We start from the raw sequence: 23,316 nt of genomic DNA on the forward strand, positions 1-23,316 counted from the left end.
CTATTATTTGTAACTAAATACATTAAAATAAGACTGTAAAATAATATAGGTCATCTGGTAGAGTCTTACAAATACAGAGTGTAGAAGACGATATTTCCATATATCCTGATGTGTGCCCTCAATTAATTCAAAGACAAAAATGCCTTTTGAATTGCTAACATAAACTCTAAGAGATAAACAATTATGTGTCCTAATATCCAAATGATCTATACCAGGTGGTGTTTCTGACTAACAAGTTAAGTGCCTGGGAAGAACAGCGGGTAGATAATGAGATGTGCTCTGAACCAGAACTACCTTACAATCTTTAATAGTAAATGCACTGTTGCAGGCAGTCTAGAATACTTAAGAAAAGCCACTTGTGATTTCAAAAATGTGACAGTATTTGTCAATTTGAATTAGTACACATATTACTACTGCTTTGTTCACTGATGTATTAGCATGTAAGTGAATCAATAAGAGCTTGTGAATTAAATCTTAGCCTGTTCTATTTATCTTTTTTTTCTTTCTTATAAATAGGCACTCATGAATTACATCCTCCTCAACAATGCAATAGGTATTCCCTTAAGAGTTCATTTGTCCAACTATTCAATAATTTGTGTTGTCCTTTCTTACATCTCTGTCTATCAATATTGGTTTAGAAAGATAGCTCCAGAGATAGGCATTGTGTTATTGTTAACATTTTTAAGTAATCAGAGTAAGCTCAATTTTGGCCTATTACTTGTAAACTTAATGTTGGAAATGCTTAATTCCAATTTTCTACTTCATAATATTCTAAGAGAAAAAAATGTAAAACCAATCTTTGGTTTGGTTTAAAGAAGAAATATGGATTGAATTTTAGAATGAATTCCCTAGTCAGTCAGTTAAGTCAATAAAAAGTTCATATTAATTTCTAAATTTTTAATTTTGTACTCTACTATCCAAAATTTCTGGATAATCTGTACCACTTGTCAGTTTTATACAGGGACTTTTTCTTGACACCCAAAGCCAACACATATCCTAAAATAAGTACACAGAATTAGGAGCATCCTCTCAATCTGTCCCAAATCTTTCTTCTATAGGCTCACTATCGATACAGAAATTCCTGCTCTAGCAGGTTTGGTTCAGTGGATAGTGCGTAGGCCTGGGGACTGAAGGGTACCAGGTTCGATTCCGGTCAAGAGCACATGCCCAGGTTGTGGGCCCGATCCCCAGTAGGGGGTGTGCTGGAGGCCGCCAATCAATGATTCTCTCTCATCATTGATGTTTCTATCTCTCCCTCTCCCTTCCTCTCTGAAATCAATAAAAATATATTTTTAAAAAAGACAGAAATTACTACAATTAGTCTTCTTTGTGATAAAGGCACTTCTAAACTTGATAATACTATAATATTTTAATACCATATGAATTATAAACATCTTAGCAGAAAATAGTAAATATTAGGTAGTAGAGATCAGGCTTCCAGGGAATTTTTGCAGAACAAGATTATCTTGTAGATAATTGTCAATAAAGGTGGAATGATAAAAACCATAGAGTACCTACTTATCCATTAAAGAGTCAATGATTATTATTATCTTATGTATGTGACCTTAGATAACTATCTTAAACTCTCTTCCATAGAAGAGATACATCATTTACCATATAGGATTTTGTGAGAATAAATTAAGTGTGTGTGTGTGTGTGTGTGTGTGTGAGAGAGAGAGAGAGAGTTAGTTTAGCCTAGAATACTAGAATAGTGCCTTTGGAATATAAGAGAAGTTCAACACGTGTTCATTATCATTATAAGAATGTCAAATAAGAAATTGATATGAAAATCCTATACATGAGATAGTTAGATTCGAATAGCATCATGCTAAACCTCTGCTTTAAACACTTTTTACTGCAACATGTAATAGACTGTATTTTACATGAACCAGCCAGCATAAACACAGATGCATATAATAAAGTTTTACTTGGAAATAGCTGAATTATGTGTGATATATTTTAGTATTTCTATTCTATTTCATTTTATTATTTTTTAAATATATTTTATTGATTTTTTACAGAGAGGAAGAGAGAGAGATAGTTAGAAACATCGATCAGCTGCTTCTTGCACACCCTTTACTGGGGATGTGCCTGCAACCAAGGTACATGCCCTTGACTGGAATCGAACCTGGGACCCTTGAGTCCGCAGGCGGACGCTCTATCCACTGAGCCAAACTGGTTTCAGCTCTATTTCATTTTTAAAAGATATTTTTAAATTGACTTGAAGGAGTGGGGGTGGGGGCATAAATTGGCTGTTTCCTGCACGCTCCCCACTGGGGATCGAGCCAATAACCTGGTCATGTGCCCCACCAGGAATCAAACTGGTCACCCCTCTGTGCATGAGATGATGCCCAACCAACTGGACCACACCAGCCACAGCTATTCTGTTCACTGTTAAAATGTTAGTAACATTTCTCTAAATTGGTTTTATGTCCTTCTAATGGGTCCTCCATTTGAAAAACAAATCCGAAGTTCTTTTGACTTTGTGATTATTGCCATAGCTCTTTCACAATCAAATGATCACTGTTTCACAAAGTTTGTCACCCAATTCCCATAACAGTCTCATGTAGCTATGAAATTCAAAGCACAGAACCAGTAAAGTACCTAGCTTTTAAAAATTAACCCACAATTGCTGAGTTCAGATTAGGCTATATTTATACCACTTTTGCAAATTGGTGTATGTTTCTCATTACACTTGCAGTTCACTGTTTTGAATAATACATATTGGTATCACCTTTGACTATGGAGTACAACTGATGGAAAGAGAATATTACTGATAAATAACATTCACTTCTATGTGCATTGTCAGTACCTTTAAAATTGTTGTCATTATAATGTAATGCAATTGTAGCTGTGAAAAAAATACTGAAGTCAAACATGGAATATTTCAAAGGTCAGCTTGTTTAAACCTCATCTCTTTTTGTAAATGGAATACTACTAAAAAAGGACTAAAGGAATTAAACTGCATCTAGCTGACCAGTTCATGAGGCTTTTCATCAATTTCACTTTGGTTTATGGCACCAGAGATGACAGCATGTGACACAAATATTCTGCTAGAGATTTCATCACATTAATAATGACATCCCAAGTTTGTTCAAATACTCAGTACAAAACAATAAAGGAGATTTTTTAATTTATGCATTCACAAAAGTTTTTCAAAAATTTATACAAGTAATTGGTAACAAGAACAAGAAAAGATAGTACTGCATGATTTGATTCTAAGCACATTGGGAAGGGGGGCTGGGATTCCTTTTTTTACTCTTCTATAAGAACAATTTTTAAAATGCCATTTTATAGTTTCTTAAGTTAAATTATTTGTGAGTCTTGTGGAAAAAGTGATGTTCTTAGATTAAGAAGAAAAGAGCCTAGGTCAAATGATATTGTCTAGTCCAGTGGTCGGCAAACTGTGGCTCGCGAGCCATATGCGGCTCTTTGGCCCCTTGAGTGTGGCTCAGTGTTAGAACCTCTTCTTCAAAATAGACTCTCCCGGGCCGAAAACTGACTTCTGGGCATGGGTCACGAAGTTTCAATCGCACTGTATGTGCCCGCCCGCACGTGGTACTTTGTGGAAGAGCCACAGTCAAGGGGCCAAAGAGCCACATGTGGCTCGCGAGCCACGGTTTCCCGACCACTGGTCTAGTCTATTTATCAAGCTTGAACTGATTAACCATTTCCCAGACCTGCACTGTTCTTTTTTCACTAATTCTTCCTTCAGAAAATGAAACACTTAGGGACAGTAACACAATCGGCCGCACTAGGAATCAGCCAATGCAAATCAAAATTTTTCTGCCATAGAAGCATGCAACAGACTGTGGAACTTGAGAGGGAAGGCAGGGGAGGGTGGGTGGGTGGGAAGAGATCAACCAAAGAACTTGAATGCATATATGCAAAACCCATGGACAAAGATAATAGGGTAGTGAAGATCCGGGGCAGGGGTAGGGGCTGGCTAGAATGGGTCAATGGAGGAAAAAATGTGACATATGTAATACTTTCAACTATAAAGATTAAAAAAAAATGTTTCTGCCATATTCTTTGTAAATGTAGACAGTTTTACTTATGTGTTTTTAAAATATATTTTTATTGATTTCAGAGAGGAAGAGAGAGGGAGAGAAAGATAGAAACATCAATGATGAGAGAGAATCATTGATCAGCTGCCTCCTGCATGCCCCACACTGGGGATAGAGCCAGCAACCTGGGCATATTGCCACGACCTGGAATTGAACCATGACCTCCTAGTTTAGGTCAATGCTCAACAACTGAGCCATGCCAGCTGGGTGACAATTTTACTTCTTACTTTATATCTTTTATAGTCCATTTAAATTAAATATAATTATTTATAGAGTTAAATCTAGGTCTGCCATATACTACTATTTAATGCTTGTGTCATTAGTGGGGTGTTTTTTTCTATTATTATTATTTTTTAATTTAATTTTGATTTGTCTTTTCTCCATTTCTGCCTACCATGGAGTTATCTGACTTTATTTTAGAATTACACATACTTATCTTTTTTTTTTTTTTTTTGGTGGGGGGCTTTCTTTTTCCCCTTCAACCATTTTAAAATTATGATTTTACAATTTTCAATCAAGTTGTTTATTTTAAAATAAACAAAAATTCATACACAGCTTAAGAAATATTTGAGACGCTCTCATACCCTTTGTTCAGAGTCCCAAAAGGACAGCAACTTGTAATCTATAGTATAATAACAGAATCAATATACTAACATTGACATAGGCAACATGAAGAGAATTCCACTGTCAAGATCCTTTTTGTTAGTTTTGAAAGCCACACATTCTTTCTCTTCTCTCCCCTCCTGTGTGTGATCCCTGGCAATCACTAGTTTGTTCATCCTTCTCCACTTCTATGATTCTATCATTTAAATAATGTTACATAAATGGGATCTTACAGTATGTATTGTTTGGGGGTAGGATTTTTTGATTCAACATAATTCTCTAGAGATTCATCTCAATTTTTATGTGTTCATTCCTTTTTATTGCTGAGTAGTATTCCATGGCATGGATGTCCTATAGTTTATTTAAGCATTCAACTGTCAAAGGACATTTGTCTGTATAGAGAATACATTGTGCACAATTTATGCCATGTTCTATCTCAGTGGCTTCCAAATGTTTGTCTGCTGATCTGAGGCAGAAACATAAAACTGGGTAGAGCTTGTCACTTCAATGGGGAGGAAGACTGAAAGAGGAAGTTAATCTTCTTCATGCAAGTTATGGCTAACAGACATCCACATATGTAAAATACAGCTTTTTGTCTATTGCATGCAGTACCCAAGTATATCAGGTCTAGAATTGTGGTTCTATCATTAAGTTTCTTAAAATATCATTGGAGTTATACTAATTTTGTATCACATAGCATGAAAACAAGTATATACAAATTCATATCAAAGCACTACAAAATGTTGGAGAGATTGTAAATGCAGAAGTAAAGATACTGTTATAAAGAGGCATCAAGGACATTCTTATTGGCTTGCTTAATCCTTATAGTCAGCTGTTCTTTCCTTTATCATGCATTAGAATCACCAGGCATGTAGCAATATCTTTACCAATACAGCTCCTAGGACAATGGAAACTAAGAAGAAAATAAACAAATGGGAGGACATCAAAATAAAAAGCTTCTGCACAGCAAAGGAAACCATCAACAAAACAACAAGAAAGCCCACTGCATGGGAGAACATACTTGCCAATGTTATATCTGCTAAGGGTTTAATCTCCAAGGTTTATATGGAATTCATACAATTTAACAAAAGGAAGATAAACAATCCAATCAAAAAATGGGCAAAGCACCTAAATAGACACTTTTCAAAAGAGGACATACAGATGGCTAAGAGACATATGAAAACATGTTCAAAGTCACTAATCATCTGAGAGATGCAAATCAAAATGACAATGAGATACCATCTCACACCTATCAGAGTGGCTGTCATCAACAAATCAACAAATGACAAGTGCTGGAGAGGATGTGGAGAAAAAGGAACCCTCATGCACTGCTGGTGGGAATGCAGACTGGTGCAGTCACTGTGGAGAACAGTATGGAGTTTCCTCAAAAAACTAAAAATGGAACTCCCATTTGATCCAGTGATCCCACTTCTAGGAATATGTCCCAAGAGACTAGAAACACCAATCAGAAAGGATATATGCACCCCTATATTCATAGCAGCATGATTTACAATAGCTAAGATTTGGAAACAGCCTAAATGCCCATCAGCAGATGAGTGGATTAGAAAACTGTGGTACATCTACAGAATGGAATACTATACCATACAAAAGTATTTTTCTCATGAATGCTTTATGTCTTGTGGGAGTGTTTTATATATCCTTTTGATATGTTCCATAATTATTTTGTTGAAAAATCATGTATCTGTATTCAACAGTAGACACTTAGATAAATTCTTTTAAATACACAATTTTCTGAATGCTAGTTCTTTAGTAAGGGATTCTGAATTAGTCTAATTAGGGCTAGTATTAGGGGACTTTTTGTTTACCATTGTTACCTTTGCACACCACATTCCTTTAGCAATATCTTGCATTAAGAGTGGCTAATTTGCCCTAGCCAGTTTTGCTTAGTGGATAGAGCATTGGCCTATGGCCCAAAGCTGTGGTCGGCAAACTGCGGCTCGCGAGCCACATGAGGCTCTTTGGCCCCTTGATTGTGGCTCTTCCACAAAATACCAATGGCCTGGGCGAGTTTATTTTGAAGAAGTGGCGTTAGGAGAAGTTTAAGTTTAAAAAATTTGGCTCTCAAAAGAAATTTCAATCGTTGTACTGTTGATATTTGGCTCTGTTGACTAATGGGTTTGCCAACCACTGGCCCAAAGGATACTTGGTTTGATTATGGTCAAGGGCACATACGTTGGCTGCAGGCTCCTCCCTGGCCTGGGCCCTGGTCCTGGTCGGGGCTCATGCAGGAGGCAACCAATCAGTGTGTTGCTTTCACATTGATGTTTCTCTGTCTTTCCCTCTCTTCCACTCTCCCTAAAAATCAATGGGAAAATGTCCTCAGGTGAGGATTAACAAGAAAAAACAACAAAATAGTGGCTGACTTGCCAGAGTGGGTTTTTCAATATTTGGTGTCCTCTCACCTTTGTTCCTCCTTTTGCCCTGTGCCACAGAGATCTGTCTTGCAATTAAGTTTCTTCATATTACTTGTTAGCTTTCTTTGTTACTGACTGGTAGTCGTCTATTGGTAGAAATAGGCTTGGGAGATACTCCCTGCTATTCTGATTAAGCCTTATTCTTTGGTAGGCACAGTGGCTCTGGATCAGGCGTCCTCAAACTACGGCCCGCGGGCCACATGCGGGTGTTTTTGCCCTTTTGTTTTTTTCTTCAAAATAAGATATGTGCAATGTGCATAGGAATTTGTTCATAGTGTTTTTTTTTAAACTATAGTTCGGCCCTCCAACGGTCTGAGGGACAGTGAACTGGCCCCTGTTTAAAAAGTTTGAGGACCCCTGTTCTGGATCTAAGATATGTGAACTTTCCAGTGTTCCAGCATGGACTGTTCCTTTTTTCTCAGTCAGGCATTTTTGTTTGTTTGTTTACCTGGTACCTTTTCCTAGAAGCAATCGATTTTCATTGGTTCACTAGTTGTATCAGTGTTTGTTGCCTTTCTTCACATGAGTAAATGTTTTTGTTGCAAAAGGAAATAGAGTTCAGGTGGATTATTCTGCCTTTCCTGCAATGATGAATACGTCCCTTCCCCAGTTCAGCATCATTAGTGAGACTTTCTAGATACACCCCAATCATTCCTGTGAGCAATCAGTGGGGTTATTTGAGAAAAACCCTCAGCAAGATACAGAATTCCTATATATTTGCAGAGCTCAGGAGTTTCAACCGCTTTCTCCAATGCACACATGATGTTCACTAACAATTTGCTAGTCAGGATGTAACCCATCCCACCATTCGTTTAACATTGTTTCTGTAAATGATGACTTGTCCACTAATTTGTGACTGCAAATCAATAGCCTGTTTGCATAAAAATTCTAGGAGCTAACTTCAAAAGTAGTATACTCTGACCTTGCTGCTCGGGGAGATTTGCAGATCTTCAACCACTTATCTGAACAGACTGTGCTGGCTTGCACGGATTACCTCAGTGAAGAACTCTCAACCTCCACCTTTTAATTCTTTTGTTCTGTTTTTTTCTTCCTCCTCCTTCCTTACAAAAACCCCTGTCCTTTCCCAATTGTTAAGATGGTCTTTGCAACGAGAGTCTACCATATTCTCAAGCTACTGGCTCTTGAATGAACCTACTTTCCTTCCATTAGCCCTTGTCTCTTGATTATTGGCTTTCAAGTGGCAGCCAAAACCTAGGTTCTATAACAATCCTAGCGAACTCTTTTTACTAGTGTCCAATTGCCACTTGTACTAGTGACCTCACGCTTGTATCTCATGTCTCCCATCCAACAACTGTCTCTCCTTAGATTTAGAATGTATGGGTTCCTGTAATCTAATAATAGCAGTAGTTTAAGAGAAGTTGTGAACTTGCTGTATGACTTTCTTCCATTGCTAATATTTTGTTTTGGGTTTTGTATCTATGTTGATAAGCAATATCCATTTGTAGTTTTCCCTTTTTGCTATGTATTTATATGTTTTGGTATTAGGGTAATGCTGGTTAGAAATCTTTTCCTCTGCTTCTATTTTTTTTTTTCTTTTGTAAAATATTGGAGAAACAGATATTATTTCTTCCTAAAAAGTTTGGTAAAATTCACCAGTGAATTCATCCAGGTCTGGTGCTTTATTTTTTGAGAACTTATTTATAATTGAATTAATACATATATTTATAAGCCTATTCAAATTATTTATTTCTACTTGTGTGTGTTTTTGTAATGGTATCTTCCCAAAAGGAATTGGTCCATATTTTTCAAGTTTTTAAATGTGGGTACATATAATTTTTCATTGACTTTATGTGATCCTTTTTATTGATATCACTGGTTATGATCCTTATGTAATTAAAGATATTATTAAGAAACTAGAGGCCCAGTGCACAAAATTCATGCATGGGGGAGGGGGTGTCCCTTAGCCCAGTCTGTACCCTCTCCAATCTGACATCCCTCTCACAATCCAGTACTGCTGGCTCCCAACTGCTCACCTGCTTGCCTGCCTGATTGTCCCTAACCACTTCTTCCTGCCAGCCTGATCAACCCCCAACCACCCCCCTGCCAGCTAGGTAGATGCCTAACTGCTCCCCTACCAGCCCGATTGCCCCTAACTGCCCTCCCCTGCCAGCCTGGTCACCCCTAACTGTTCTCTCCTGCCTGCCGGATTGATGCCTAACTGCTCCCCTGCTGGCCCAATTGCCCCTAACTGCCCTCTTCTGCTGGCCTGGTCACCCCATCTGCCCTCCCCTGACAACCTGGTCACCACTAACTGTTCTCCCTTGCCAGCCTGGTTGCCCCCAACTGCCCTCCCCTGCTGGCCAACTTGAGGCGGCCATATTTTGTCCACATGGGGGTGGCCATCTTGTGTGTTGGAGTGATGGTCAATTTGCATATTACCTCTTTATTATATAGGAGGATAGCCAGTCTCCTTTTCTAATTCTCTTTAATCATTTCAGATCTACTTGAGAGGATTGCCCTATTTTTCTCAGAAAACCTTAATTATGTAATAAAAATTTTCTTATCTTCTTGATGTTTGAGTAGTACCATCATTCTCAACATCAGAACCAAATTTGGGGTAGGAGTCCATTCTGCCTATGCAGATATTCAAAATAATCATGCTAGGAGTTGGAATAAATTTAATATTTGTTATAGCTGTAAGTAATAAAAGCTTGAAATTCTCAAAGTATGTTTGGTTTTAACCTTGAGCTTCACTGAGAAATCTTTTTAAAGAGTCTTTTATGCAGATCTTTCATCTTCAATCAATGATTATTATTTGGGGCTCTATGTAGTGATAAGGCCTGGGGGAGGAAATGCATTGTAAAATCTAAGCCTATGTCTCTGTGACTTTCACAAGTGCATCCCCTTCTTCCCTGCCATTTTAAAATATATTTTTTATTGATTTCAGAGAGGAAGGGAGAGGGGAAGAGAGATAGAAATATCAATGATGAGAGAGAATAATCAATTGGCTGCCTTCTGCATGCCCCCTATTAGCGACTGAGTCGCAACCTGGCATGTGCCCTTACCAGGAATCAAATCTTGACCTCCTGGTTCATAGGTCAGTGCTCAACCACTGAGCCACACCGGCTATGCTCCTGCCAGTTTTAGTGAGACAACTATGCTAAAGGAGATTGGATTCAGGGAAATGCTCTTTCCCAGGCAAGATAAGGGTCTGATAAGCTCCCCCTGCATTGCAGCCCTTTGTTATGAAGAAAGCTCTGAGCCTTTTTCACAACAGTTACTCCCACCACTCCCTGGCAGAACCACTAGTGAATCAATCTTAGTTCATCACTGTGAGAACCTGGTGAGGTAACTGAAGGTAAGCCCAATGGAAGTGTGGGGGAATCCTAAGACTTCGGGATTTCTCACTTTTGTGTTAGTCCACACTTAATCTTAAGTAGTTCATCAAAATTACCCTTGAGATATTTCTACTAGTTTATGAATCCAGCTAATTCTGCTCCAAGTCCAAATTGCACCTTTCTAGATTCTCTCTAGATTTCAAGATAGTGGTTTTCCCTTTTAACTCAGTTTCTTAGTGATGTGAAAGAAAAAAAGGGGGCTCTGTAATAAATCTGTCAAGTTCAGTGACTGAAAATAACTTCCCAGGGTGATTCAATCATAAATTCCTAACTGCAGAGGTCATGGTGGGTAGTCATGCCATAGGACTAGAACTTCTTTAATAAACCGTTTATCTTTTCCTTAAGCAATCCCTGCCCATTGTTCCTGTGCATCTAGGTTAACACAACTTTGAAATTTCAGGAGTAATCCTCTTTTCTAGAACCCTCAGAGTCATAACTACCCCCAAGGGAACACATAATCTTGTTAACTATTTATAATCCAGTATGGCTTGCTTTCTCCTACCTTCAGGTAATTTTACTTAGACTCCCTTCTTAATTCCAAATGTATAAAACGAACTGCAAAACTGTCCTTCACCCAAGCATTTTAGATTTTGCTTTCCAGCATGTCATCAGTTTAGTTCAAATAATTCTTACAAAAATTCTCTATAGGTTTGGGTGTTCTTATGTTAACCCTAGGGCAAAAAAAGTAATTGCTTTTCAATTTCCTCAGGTTTTTGTTGTTTTTTTCTTATTCTCAGGATGGGAATAGCAATGTCCAAGGTCTTTACATATCATACTGAAATTGGAATTCCTCTCAGTAATTTATGAGTTACTCCAAAACATAAAGGACTTCTTTTACTTTACCTATAGCTATCCTTCATCACATAGTTCTCTGACTCCAACATATCCATCCTTAATAAATATTTTGATTTACAGCAGATACTGAAAATACCAAATATGAGCTATTGTTAGAGGCTCACTTTCTCTAGATAGCCTCAGACATCTAAAAGCCAGTGTGTCCAAACCATAGCATTATAGATAAAGGAATCGCAATTTGTACATTTAAAGACATATAATTTTCTGAACTCATTTGCTCTGTTCACTTTGACTATAAAGTTGTCCTCTCACAGAAGAATTCCTCTTTCCCTGAGATTGCACTGAACTTCATACATCTGAAATTTTTTATAGCACTGCTCCCTCTATAAAAATGTTCTCTTCTCTTATCTGACAAATTTGTATTCATTCTTTCAGAAACAGCTCAAATTTCAACCTTTCTGAAAATTATTTTTCAATTTATCTAGTAACTAGTTAATCTCTATGAAATTCCATTGAATGTTTATCCCCCTTTTGTATGAATTTTCAGAGTTTTGCTCATACTATAAGTTCAATAAATGTTTGCTGAATAATTAATGCCTTGAATTTAAGCCAGCCTTTTTCACTCTTCTCATAATGTAAAAGAATCTTACTGAATCAAACCAAATATATTTCTAAAATCTTCTTTAAACCCTATTTATTTTTTTGGAATATATTTTCCTATACTACTAAAAGACTTTCAAGAGCTTAGGATATACAATCTAGATCAAATATACATGATATTAAACTAAAATAAGGATTTTTTTAATTGTTTCTAGAATATAATTCTAAATCTACTTATCAGCAGTAAGAGTAAGCTATTTATTGGGCTTACTGTGACCTCATATAAGTATATGGAATGCAAAAGTATTTATAAATTAACATTGATTCACTGGGGCATTTACTTTAAAATCTAATGGTGTCAGAAATGCTACTGTATTATTGAATCTATTATAATTATTACCCACTTTGCATTTTAATTGCATTATATGAAATGTTAATAAGAAGTGATTCAGAAAAAATTATAACCTTTTGAGACCTTTTTGGCTGTTTAGAACATTAGTGTGATTCTCATAGCTAATTTGTACAGAGGATAATTCCTCAGATATGATAGGGAAATTAAGGAAATAAAGATTTGAGAGTTCAAATGACATTCTAAGATAACCAAAAAATATATTTCCCAGAAGTGTCAATGATCATTTATCTTTCTTTAATACTTAAGTGCATATTTCCCATATTCTTCCATATTTTACTTATCTTGTTTACTATCATTCTATGATTGCTGAAAGTTTTAATAGTTTCTTTCTTTCTTTTAATCAGTCATTCATTTGTTATTCACTCATTCAGTCACTCACTTATTTACTTATATTGGTGCAAAAAGTATGTTCTAAACACCAGACATAGAGAACAGTTTATTAGAGAATACTTACCCATTTTATAGAAAACTAGAGGCCCGGTGCACGAAATTCGTGCACGGAGGGGGGTTGTCCCTCAGCCCAGCCTGTACCCTCTCCAATCTCGGACCCCTCAAAGGATGTCCGACTGCCCGTTTAGGCCCGATCCCAGGGATCGGGCCTAAACGGGCAGTCGGACATCCCTCTCATAATCCAGGACTGCTGGCTCCCAACTGCTTGCCTGCCTGCCTTCCTGATTGCCCCTAACTGCTTCTGCCTGCCAGCCTGATCACCCCTAATCACTCCCATGCCAGCCTGTTTGCCCCCAACTTCCTTCCTCTGCTGGCCTGGTCACCCCTAACTGCCCTCTCCTGCAGGGTTGATCACCTCCAACTGCCCTTCCTTGCAGGCCTGGTCCCTCCCAACTGCCCTCCCTTGCAGGCCAGGTGCCTCCCAACTGCCCTCTCCTGCTGGCCATCTTGTGGTGGCCATCTTGTGTCCACATGGGGGCAGGATCTTTGACCACATGGGGGCAGCTATATTGTGTGTTGCAGTGATGATCAATCTGCATAGTTCTCTTTTATTAGATAGGATAGAGGCCTGGTACAGGGGTGGGGGCCAGCTGGTTTGCCCTGAAGGGTGTCCCTGATCAGGGTGGGGTTCCCTTGGGGCGTGGGATGGCCTGAGCGAGGGGCCTGTGGTGGTTTGCAGGTGGGCCACGCCCCCTGGGATGCAAGCGGAGACCCTGGTATCTGGAATTTATTTTCCTTCTACAACTGAAACTTTGTAGCCTGGAGCAGAGCCAAGCCTGGGGCTCCCTCCGAGGCCCGAATCCATTTGTGTTGGGGTTATAATTGAAACTTTGTTGCCTTAAGCGGGTGGGCCCGGCCAGGGTGTGCGGAAAGCTTTGCTACCCCTGTTGCTGGCGGCAACCCTGGCCTGCTCTCTCAAGCTCCATTCTGCCGCCATTTGTTTGAATTTGTTCACCTTCTATAATTGAAACTTTGTAGCTTGAGTGGAGGCTTAGGCCTGCAACGGCTGGCAGAAAGCTTGGCTTCCTCTGTTACCTAGGGAACCTTGCTCTCTGTGGCTGTAGCCATCTTGGTTTGGGTTAATTTGCATACTTGCTCTGATTGGATGGTGGGCGTGGCTTGTGGGCGTGGCTTGTGGGTGTGTCGGAGGTATGGTCAATTTGCATATTTGTCTATTATTAGATTAGATGGTAGATGACTACAACTACTTGAATGCTAACCAACATTTTTAGCTCTACTAACCAGATTGATGGCTGTTTGAATATTGTCTTTTTCAACTTTCTTAACTACTTCCCTTCAGTCTGTCCATATCATATATGAACTTGCCATACAAGCAATGGGTATTGTGCCCCCCTTCCAGTTTTACTACTAAGAGAATATGGACAAATACACTGTAACCACCTTTCTTTTCCTAATGATGTATCATTTGTGTCATGAGGATTCAGGGGGACACAAGATAACACACACACACACACACACACACACACACACACCTAAACTCTTACTTTTTAGGACCAACTTTTACGTTTTTACTTGCATTTTTTTAAGGACAAACTTTTAAAAGTGAAGTGAATGAAACCATGGGAGATGAAGATACAAAGACAGAAATTCAATGTAGAAAAAAGGCCTTGCTGGGAAACATTTGAGGAGAAACATTGCAGACATTTCATAGGCGTACAAGAAGCTCATGTTGTAAACAGGATTTAGCTGCTATTGATTTCCCCCCATAACCTCATGGTTTCATTTTGCTCAGCCTGGGATCTTGCTTAATTTCAAACTGCCTGTGATAAGCTCATTCTAGAAAAGCTTTCTGTTCAATGTACCCTTCCTTCCCTCAGTTGTGGATGGCTAGTTATTCACCAATACCCTCCTCCTCCTTGAAGCTCTCCCAGACCAATTTGTACTTCTCTGGGTTCTCATCTTCTGCTTCTTGGCTCCAATTTTCCCCAAAAGGCTGCTCATGCCACTTGATCTTTTTTTTTTTTTTTAACAGTTTATAAATTCTTTATAAGTTCAAAGGTAAACATTTTTTCAAATTATAATATATGTTGCCAGTTTGTTTTTAATTTTTTATTGTTGAAAGTATTACATATGTCTCTTTTTTTCCACATTGACCTCTCCCTACCAGCTTCCACCCCCTGGCACATGCCCTCCAACCTACCGTCTGTGTCCATTGGTTATATTTATATGCATGTACACAAGTTCTTTGGTTGATCTCATATAAACCCTCCTGCCCCCCGCCCTCTCCCCTGCCTTCCCTCTGAGGTTTGATGATCTGTTTGGTGCCTCTATGTCTCTGAATCTATTTTTGTTCATCAGTTTATGTTGTTCATTATATTCCACAAATTAATGAGATAATGTGATATTTATATTTCTCTGACTGGCTTATTTCACTTAGCATAATGCTCTCCACTCCCATCCATGCTGTTGCAAATGGTAAGAATTCCTTCTTTTTTACAGCAGCATGGTATTCCATTGTGCAGATGTACCACAATTTTCTAATCCACTCATCTGCTGATGGGCACTTAGGCTGTTTATAAATCTTAGCTATTGTAAATTGTGCTGCTATGAACATAAGGGTGCATATTTTCTTTCTGATTGGTGTTTCTGATTTCTTGGGATATATTCCTAGAAGTGAGATCACTGGGAGTTCCATTTTTAATTTTTTGAGGAAACTCCATACTGTTCTCCACAGTGGCTGCACCAGGGTTCCTTTTTCTCCACAGCCTTGCCAGCACTTGTCGTTTGATGATTTGTTGATGATAGCCATTCTGACGGGTGTGAGATGGTACCTCATTGTTGTTTTGATTTGCATCTCTTAGATGATTAGTGACTTTGAGCATGTTTTCATAGGTCTCTTGGCCTTCTGTATGTCTTCTTTCGAAAAGTGTCTATTTAGGTCCTTTGCCCATATTTTGATTGGATTGTTTATCTTCCTTTTGTTAAGTTGTTTGAGTTTCCTATAAATGTTGAGATTAAACCCTTATCGGAGATAACATTGGCAAATATGTTCTCCCATGCAGTGGGCTTTCTTGTTGTTTTGTTGATCGTTTCTTTTGCTGTGCAGAAGCTTTTTATTTTGATGTAGTCCCATTTGTTTATTTTCTCCTTAGTTCCATTTTTATTTTGATGTAGTCCCATTTGTTTATTTTCTCCTTAGTTTCCTAGGAGCTGTATTGGTAAAGATATTGCTTCGACATATGTCTGATATTTTGCTGCCTATGGATTCTTCTAAAATATTTAAGTCTTTTATCCATTTTGAAACATAGACCAGTTCTTGTACCCTCATAATAAGGGGACATTTAGACAGAGGCATATACTTAAGTAAGCTTTCTCAAAGAGGTAGTTAGGATTATAAAAATGCATACGTCCAGCTAGAAAAAGGGAGACTTACAGGCGTAATAGGGTAAGGGGTGTTGAGAGTCAGGGATCCTGGGAGATATGTGTCCTTTCTATCAGGCCAAAGGAGAGATCACTGTCATTACTAGTAGTGTCATCTAGCTGGCCTCACAAAGTGCTAGTTCTGAAATCATTAGGGCCCTCTTCCTTACGGAGCCTGCTAGACTTAATATGATTTACTCAGGAGCTTCCAAGAAAGTAAATATCTGACACTTTATTTTATCAGGTACGAGTAGGTATTTTGTATTGAACCACCCAAGTACATCAGACATGGTCAGTACTTCCCTGACTTCCCAAAGCGGAATTAAGACCAGGTCGTCAAAAGTAAAAAACTTCAAGACAGCTTCTCCGAAGATCTTTAATTGTGTCTTTGTGTACACAGTGACAGATCTTGCCCTGATGTCTGAGGGCTCCAGATAAAATTGAATAAAAAATGGCCACTCAGAGAGACCACGTGCAGTGATAAAACAGCTCCTACACAATGAGAGGCCCCACATCCAGGTGTCTTGTAAAGTGGGACGCATCGGTTCAGTTAGCCTGGTGCTTACTCTTCCTGTTTCCAGTCTGTAACAGGTGATCCATGCAAACCAGTGCAGCTCCTATTAAGAGTAAGCATATCTCTGGATCTATTTTGTTCATCACTTTATTTTTTCCATTGGATTCCAGATCCAGAGACATAGAAGCCTGGAACATACTGAGGAATTTCAAAGGTGGAAGGTGGCCACTTGATCTTCATCCTGATCCAGCAGGGAGTGATGGCAGAGCTAAAAAGACCTTAGCCAGTAGTTTTTCTTGCTCATTTTGCTTGAAGAAGGATTTGGCCTTTTTAGATGTAGCAACCACTTCCTTAGTCACTCTGACTTCTTCGCCAGCAAAATCAAACACCTTGGTGATTTTTACTTTTTCTATTTGTTTGTGTGTGTTTTTAGGGTTCTCTAGCTCTTTTGCTTTGACCAACAATTTACTTGAACTCATCTCTTCGATCTCTTTTTTTATAACCGTTGGTCATGGGAGCAATTTTTATTTTGTTCCCACATTGTTGAGGAAGCTGACCCACAGCTCATCTTCCTCCTTTCCCTTGCATCTTCTGACCCAGTGCCTTCTTCCTGACCTTCCTCTTCCTCTTTTTCTAAGGAGTGCTAAAGTGTTTTCTCTTCCTGGAGGAATGCTCTGATCCTTTCTTTCCCCCCTCCTTTGTTTTTCTGTGTCTGCTCTTCATCATCCCCTTTATCTTCCTTCACTAATTCATTTATATTATCTTCACTATACTCTCCATGCAAAGGCACATCGTTCTTGTCCTCCCCTGAGGTGGAGAGAGAGTCTAAGGGACTGTTTTCTTTGCCTTAGGGAATATCAACTAAGTACTCTCCTTGCCTCACCTGGATAATAACGTTGATGCTACTCTTAGAATGCTACTAGATTCGCTGTAAGGTTATGGCCTTTATGTAAGCAAAGATTTCAGTTTGTGATTGTGGGAGTCAAAAAAAAAAACATACAAAAAAACAACACACACAAAAATAAACTTCTGGCTGAGCTAATAATCAAATGAACATGAGATATTAACAGGAGAAAATGTCCAAAATATATTATGGATTTAAATGTGGGGATGCCATATGAATCTGAGACCTAAAGATTTATTAAGCAGTTGAGGTGTATATGCCATTCTAGACTAAGGAGAAAGTTGGGGGCAGGGGTCTGGGATTTCAAAGGGAAGATAGGCAATACACAGGTAGATGAGAAAGAACAAATATGTGTAAACAAATTCTCTTTGGGCCACCCAGAAACAATGAGGCACAGAAGAAAGTTCTACAGCAGGCTTTGCTAGATTTTTCTTGGTATGACTCATTTAGTTTATATGATGACATTAAGATTATGCTCCCATACTTTAAGCAGGTTTTTCTATCTGAATTCCTTTAGGTTTGAAGGTTCTTTCTGAGTCTTTTGTTTCTTAATAACCTGCTTAAGATCAATATCCTAAAAACCACATGTTGGGTGGCAAAACGTTGGACTCTTCATGCCCCTTTTGTGATCTGTAGTCAGTCATGGTCATTCTGACATTTTCCTAGTGGCCAGGGCTCTTAGTTTCTGATTTTTACACTGAGGACCATTTGTCTTTTGCTGTCATTTTCTAGGTACTGATGTCAATGTTAACATTGCTGCAAATAGACATTGCCTCAAGAAAACACAAATCATTTCTGGTTAAAAGGATACTATGTCTTTGCTAAAACTGCCTCTGCATCACTTGTCTATGAGAATTGCTGACAGGATTATTTTTCATGTGTACCCCTGGGAAAATAACTCTTCTACATCCTGAATGTCCTTTGAAGTCAATAATAAACATAAATAGAGTGCCAAAAGAAATTACATTCTAATATTTTATACTGTACTTAATAGTGTACTCTGATACAACTCTAGTAAAAATACTTTAAAAGAAGGTGAATGGTACAAAAAATCATTCTGAAATGCTGAGTGACAAAAAAATTATATAGGTCATTAAACAGTTCATATATATATATGAACATTTTCTTAGCACCATAATTAAGAATTTTTAAAAATAGATTTTCTTTTTATTTATGTCTCTTGATAAAAAAAAGTTGGTAAGATAACCTCTATTTAGTTTATTAACAGATAGTATTTCTACCACTGAATATGTTTTTCTCCTCTCTTCTTTTAATGAGAATGCTTTGAAAGTTATACCTCCTGCTCATAATTCTTTTTTTCTTTATCTCACTATATTAAAGATGAAAGATGAATTTATCACAAGGATCCCTAGGATCGAGAAATACATTTGTAGACCCAGGAAAAGGAATCAATAAAGAAGGAGAAATTTAAAATGAAGATAAAGAAGGACAAGTAAATAAGAAAGACTCATGTTAAGTTAGGAGAGAAGTCAAATGTGTTTATAGCTAGGAAGGTCACCCTTATTAAGTAGGGACACTTGATAAAGGGAAACAGATAAGAAATAGGGAAACAGGGGCAGAAGAGAACAGAAATTTGGGGTAAAGGAGACCATAGTCAAAGAAGTTAATATAATTTTTGTCTAATTGTCAATAAGTTAGAAATGAAAAAAATTAGCGTGGTTGAGGTAATCTATGGGGTTAAAATTGTGGGCATGTGTTTACTAATTTTCATAAACCTTTTGTATTGAAGTTCATATGAATAAAGTCATAATTGAACAATGGTCAACTTACAGTTTACCAGAGAAATTGTGAAATGTTGTGTGAGACAGACAATAGGGCTATATATCTTATACTAAAGAGCACGCGAGTCTGCAAGTGGGAATGAAGAAATAAGACATTGATGGTGACCCAGACTGAGGATTAATGAAGTGGGGAAGAGACTTCAATGAGAGTGAAGTAATCACAAATTTTAGTAATTTAATAAATGTTATTTTTGCTAATTTATATAACAAATATATTTCCAAGAGAAGTTCTCATTAAGTTTTATTAAATATATCTGCCTTGGCCTTCATCTAGAAGCAAATTAAATTACAGAATATGAACATCTGTAGTATATTCATGATCAAATAATCAAATAAATGGTTCTCTTTTGGATATTTTTTATTTAAACTAAGTGTGTTTACTATTTTTGTCTTCAATATTCCTAATATTCCAAATATTTATCTCTTTATCTATTACCATTTTTAAAATTATATATATAATTTAATGATGATTTTTTGATATATACATTTTCAATTTTTTATTGAAATTTATTGAAGTAACATTGGTTCACAAAATTATATAGTTTCAAGTGTACATCTCAACAAAATATCATCTACATACTGTATCCTGCACCCACTGCCCCTAGTAAAGCCTCTTTCAGTCCCCATTTTCCCCCCTTTGCCCACCTCTACCTAGCCACCAGCTCCCTTTCCCTCTGGCTATCACCACACTGTTGCCTGTGTCTATGTGTTATGTATATATGTTTTTTGGCTAATCCTTTCACCTTCTTTTTTCCAGTCTCCCAACCCTCCTCCCTCTGACAGATGTCTGATTTTTTTTTAATTTATTGATTTGAGAGAGAGAGACAGAGAGAGAGAGAGAGAGAGAGAGAGAGAGAGAGAGAGAGAGAGCAGTTTGTTGTTCTACTTACTGATGCATTCATTAATTGATTTTTATATGTGCCCTGACAGGAGATGGAGCCCACTCTCTTGGTGTATTTGGCAATCCTCTAACCAACTGATCTACCTGGCTAGAGCTCAAATTGTATAATTTTAATCATGAAAATATCTGTGTATGCAATAAAATTATAGGGAGGCAAACTATGTGCTATGAATGGTCTCATTTCAAAATAACTACATACTGGATAAAATAAATATTTAAAGCATTCTGGACCCCCAAAGAGTAAGAAAAAATATGCAAAACACATACACTGACCCCCATAAAAACAAACAAACAAGTGAATGGAAAAGAAAAGAGAAATCCATAAGAAAAATGCAGGCACTAGAGGAATCTAGTGATGAATGATGGCAACAATGTTGATATTAATAAGGCAACTAAACCTTAGACCATGTGCAAATTGGAGGAAATGAATAGGAGTCTCATTACTAGGCTAAGAATTTTCAAAGAGGCATAAATAGTGCTAGGTAGATGGTATATTCTGAGCACAGAAGAAGCATATAGACTGTCAATTCAGGAAATAAATTAAAAGTTGGAAATACATTTTTAAATATCTCAAGAGTAAAAGAAGAAATTCAATGCAAATTTGAAAAACACAAGAAAGTGAAACAGTTTTAAAACTACTAATCCATGTTTAATGCAGTGAATTTGACATATGTAATACTTGAATTATTAATTTTATTGAAAAATTAACCATCTTAATTTGTACAGACTCAATAATATTAAAGGATTAATATTTATATAAGAAAATTTAAAGTTTAAAATTAATATGCCATATCCAGCTCAAAAGTTAAAAACAAAACAAAACAAAAAAACCAACAGAAGTAAAATAACAAAATTTTAAAAAAGATAATTTCATAGAAACCAGACACATAAGATAGATACTCAATAAATCCAAACTTGAAAAGTATAATGTAAGAAACAAATTTTAGTGAGATGGAATAGAGATATAGATTAACCTTATGGTAATAAAAACATATGCTACAACACAAATTAGAGAATGACACAAATGACTGCATGTTAAAATACAGATGTGGAAAATTACTAGGAACACAACTTCAAAAACTATCTCAAAAAGAAAGAAAAAGCAGAATTATTTAACTATTAAAGTAATTGAAACAATATCTTTGTGAGAACTGTACAATGACAGTTTGAACAAAACTCACTCATAAGTGTAGATAAACATATTCATACCAAACAAACCAGATAGAAATTTCAAAAAGCCACACCTGCTCTATATAAAAGATATTACATCAGTGTCAAAGTACATTTATTTTAAAACTAGAGGCCCGGTGCACGAAAGTTGTGTGGGGGGTCGGGGGGGAGGGGTGCAGTCCTTCAGCCCTGCTTGCACCTCTACCAATCCGGGACCGCTGGCTCCTAACTGCTTGCCTGCCGGCCTGCTTGCTTGCCCCTAACCACTCTGCTTGCCTGCCTCATCGCCCCTAACCACCTCTGCCTGCCTGCCTGATCACCCCTAACCGCCTCTGCCTGCCTGCCAGATCACCCCTAACCACTCGCCTGCTTGCCTGATCGCCCCTAACCACTCTGCCTGCCTGATTGCCCCAACTGCTCACCTGCCTGCCTGATCACCCCTAACTGCCTCTGACTGCCTCACTCATTGCCCCTCATATTACACTTCTATTATTATACACTAGTAGCCCGTTTGCACGAAGATTCGTGCAATAGACCTTCATTCACCTGGCTGCCTGCACCAGTTTTCTGCCGGCACCGGGGACCCAGGCCTTGGCTGTGGCCACCGCCTTCTACCTTCTTTCAGGGTCCTGGCTTGGCCCTGGGCGGTGGCCTTGGGCTCAGCTGCACCCAGCGTCCCTGCAACCCGATCGCAGGAGCGAGCCGACCCCCCAGGTCGGCTCGCTCCTGCGATCAGAGCAGGCACCCCGCTGGCGCCCAAGGCCCGGAAAGCCCCGGGCGGCTTTCCGGGCTTTGGGCTCCGCCGCACCCCAGCTTCCCTGCAACGGTTTCCTGGTGGGCGTGGTTGATGGGCGTGGCTTGGTTGGTGGGCGTGGCTTGGGCGTAGCGAAGGTGCGGTCAATTTGCATATTTGTCTATTATAAGGTAAGATAGTTGCCTTGCTCCAAGTTGTATGGACCTGCTTGTCATAGAGATAGAAAAGTTTTAATTTTTACTCTTGATTATGGCAATCAACTACCACAGATGGCCACCAAAAAGGTGACTTACCAAAGGATGTATAGCAAATGGTGCTGTTAAGTCCTCTTCCATGAAAACATGCATGCTGTGCATTGTATCTGCCTGGGTACATGAAAGAGTGAAGTTTCTGTCTGTCTTTGCAATCATATGAGCGAACTGTGTGAGACCCTAGCCCAGTCTGGTTTGGTGCTCACAGAATAATAGAGCTCTTTTTTTTTTTCTTTGCTCCATTGGTGGAGATTTCCTAGAAGTTGCAGGCTATCTTCCTTTTAATTTTTCCTCGACACTCTGACTTATGTCTCTCACCTTTGCTTTCCCTCCATCCCCCACCCGCAACATTAACTTGCTCCAGGCTCACTTTGCTCAAGTGTCTAGGAGATTGCCCAATACGTCCACCACCAGAACCATGATTCCCAGCATTCCTAGTGCTCCCCACACTCTCGGCTTCTTCTTCTGGTCCAGGGGCCACCACCAGAACTACAATTCCCAGCATTCATGATGCTCCCTGCACTCTCGGCTTCTGCTTCCGGCCTGAAGCCCCTCCCTTCCCCTCCCTCCACGCGGCCAAGGCGCAGATGCTGGGCTTGTGTCCCCGCGAGCCCAGCGTCCCTTGCCCTGGCCTCCGTCGAAGGCCCCTCTCCTCCCCTCCCTCTGCATGGCCAGGGCACGGACGCTGGGCTTGCATTGCCAGGGTGATGCCACCAGCGTCCTGTCCCAGCCACTATGGGTGCCACCTTCTTTGTTGAGGAGTAATGATTAATTTACATATTAGTCTTTTATTAGATAGGATGTAAGGAGAGTCTGTCATTAGAAAATGTTTAACTAATATTCACCAATATTAGTTAAAGATGCAAGATTTTATAATATTCTTTGATGATAATTTTTTATAAAAATAAAAAGACATTT

The 23,316-nt window shown here is 38.5% G+C and overlaps 1 pseudogene; it reads right to left on the reverse strand.

Moving 5' to 3' along the window:
- Positions 1 to 14,453: 14,453 nt before the first annotated feature.
- LOC103305359 (craniofacial development protein 1-like) lies at positions 14,454 to 22,903 on the reverse strand (annotated as a pseudogene).
- Positions 22,904 to 23,316: the final 413 nt, after the last annotated feature.

This window comes from Eptesicus fuscus, chromosome 4 (genome assembly GCF_027574615.1).
Source record: "Eptesicus fuscus isolate TK198812 chromosome 4, DD_ASM_mEF_20220401, whole genome shotgun sequence".
In the NCBI taxonomy this organism is placed as follows: Eukaryota; Metazoa; Chordata; class Mammalia; order Chiroptera; family Vespertilionidae; genus Eptesicus; species Eptesicus fuscus.